The sequence below is a fragment of the Rutidosis leptorrhynchoides genome, chromosome 7 (assembly GCF_046630445.1).
Source record: "Rutidosis leptorrhynchoides isolate AG116_Rl617_1_P2 chromosome 7, CSIRO_AGI_Rlap_v1, whole genome shotgun sequence".
Lineage (NCBI taxonomy): Eukaryota > Viridiplantae > Streptophyta > Magnoliopsida > Asterales > Asteraceae > Rutidosis > Rutidosis leptorrhynchoides.
Window position 1 is genome coordinate 127,098,679 of NC_092339.1, and position 2,491 is coordinate 127,101,169.

The 2,491-nt window shown below is 36.6% G+C and overlaps 1 non-coding gene across 1 annotated transcript; it reads right to left on the bottom strand.

Annotated features, from left to right (window-relative positions):
* Positions 1-939: 939 nt before the first annotated feature.
* LOC139860880 (small nucleolar RNA R71) lies at positions 940-1,045 on the bottom strand. The gene has a single exon (XR_011763503.1). It is a non-coding gene; the product is annotated as a small nucleolar RNA R71 (small nucleolar RNA).
* Between the last annotated feature and the right edge of the window lie 1,446 nt (positions 1,046-2,491).

A 2,491-nucleotide genomic window follows, 5' to 3' on the forward strand; every position in this document is an offset into this window, starting at 1 on the left:
ATCCAAAGTACCGGATGCTTTAGTACTTCGAAATTTATATCATATCCGAAGGGTGTCCCGGAATGATGGGGATATTCTTATATATGCATCTTGTTAATGTCGGTTACCAGGTGTTCACCATATGAATGATTTTTATCTCTATGTATGGGATGTGTATTGAAATATGAAATCTTGTGGTCTATTATTATGATTTGATATATATAGGTTAAACCTATAACTCACCAACATTTTTGTTGACGTTTTAAGCATGTTTATTCTCAGGTGATTATTAAGAGCTTCTGCTGTCACATACTTAAATAAGGACGAGATTTGGAGTCCATGCTTGTATGATATTGTGTAAAAACTGCATTCAAGAAACTTATTTTGTTGTAACATATTTGTATTGTAAGCCATTATGTAATGGTCGTGTGTAAACGGGATATTTTAGATTATCATTATTTGATAATCTACGTAAAGCTTTTTAAACCTTTATTGATGAAATAAAGGTTATGGTTTGTTTTAAAATGAATGCAGTCTTTGAAAAACATCTCATATAGAGGTCAAAACCTCGCAACGAAATCAATTAATATGGAACGTTTTTAATCAATAAGAACGGGACATTTCAAAGAACAGGTCAAGGCCACGCAATTATTCAACCTACGATGACTGACGGCTTTGAAATAAAGGGTCAATTTCTCCGCATGGTGACTAATACATGCCAATTCGGTGGAGCTCCAAATGAGGATGCTAACGAGCATCTTCGTAAGTTTGTAAGCATTTGTAAGCTATTCAAGATCAAGAATGTCACCGATGATATCGCATGTTTAAAAATATTTCCATGGTCATTAAAGGATGATGCAAGAGATTGGTTAGACTCGTTACTAGAAGGTTATATCAAAGATTGGAATGATATGATGGATAAGTTTTTGTCAGAGTTCTTCCTTGCTTCAAAAGCAGCAAAGTTACAAAGTGACATAAATCACTTTAAACAAAAGACTAATGAGACTCTTTATGAAGCTTGGACCCGATTCAATAAAATGCTTAGAGTATGTCCTCAACATGGGTTGAATACATTTCAAAAGGTCCAAATATTCTATAAAGGAGTCAATGTGGCTACTCGAAAAGATATTGATGTTGCAGCAGGAGGTTCAATCATGAAGAAAACACCCGAAGAAGCTCACACAATCATTGCCGATATAGCAGCACATTCTCATAATTGGCATCAAGAGATGGAGTTCTCTAGATCAACAACTGTTGCTAGTATTGAAAGCAACGATGAAATCGCTGCTTTAAAAGTTCAATTGGCAAATCAAGGAAGGCAAATTGAGAAGGTGACCAAGGAAATGCATGCTATTAGGGTAGGATGTGAATTGTGCCAAGGTCCTCACCTTACTAGAGATTGTGATCAAACAACAATGGAAGAGCATGTGAATTTCTTAGGTTACTTGCGAAAAGGTGAAATGAATTTCAACGATTTTCCGGCGGTTGAAGCAATGAACCGGAAATATCTTCCTATCAACAGCTACCAAATAGGAGGACCTTCGGGTTCAAACAATAATACTTACCAAGGAGGAAATCCAGTTTACCAAAATAACTAGAATTTCTCAAATCAAAATCAAAGAAATGCACCACCGGGTTACAATCACCTAAACAACCGAAATCAACCTCAACAAAATTACCAAAATAATTTCCAACACAATCAACCACAACCACAACTACAAGCACCTATACAACCACAACCCGAGAAGAAATCAGGTTTAGAAGATCTTTTGAGAGATTTTATGGTTAAGCACGAGCAAACTGCGGAACTTCAAACTCAGCAAATTCGAAATCAACAAGCTACGATACAGAATTTAGAAAGAGATGCTGGAAGGATCTCACAGTTACTAGCAGAGAGACCACCAGGCGCTCTCCTCTCAAATACTCAAGTGAATCCCAACAACAGTCAAACAAGGAATGAGCAAGTAAATTCCATAACCACAAAAAATGGGTTAACCATTAACCCCGATATTCCAAAACCTCCTGCTCGTGTTCCTATTCCTAACGAAAAAGAGTCTTCGATGAAAGAAGATAAAGTACCAACCACAAGTGCACCTAAAACTCAACCGCCATTAAAAGAATACAAACATCCAATTCCATACCCACAACGTTTGAAGAAAGATAAATTACAAGCACATTACAACAAGTTTACCGAAATGATTAAGCAAATTTGTATCAATGTACCACTTGTAGATGTTCTTGCGGGTATGCCAAATTATGGAAGGTTTATCAAGGATCTCATAGCCGATAAAGGTAAATATGAAGAAGTTTCAACCACATTCCTCAATGAGGAATGCTCAGCAATTTTGCAAAACCAAAAGATGCCACCGAAACTTGGAGATCCTGGTAGTTTCATTATTCCGTGTCTGATGGGAGATTCAGTAATGTACGATGCATTAGCCGAGTTAGGGGCAAGTATTAATCTTATACCACACTCCTTGTACTTAAAACTAAATCTAGGTGATCTAACCAA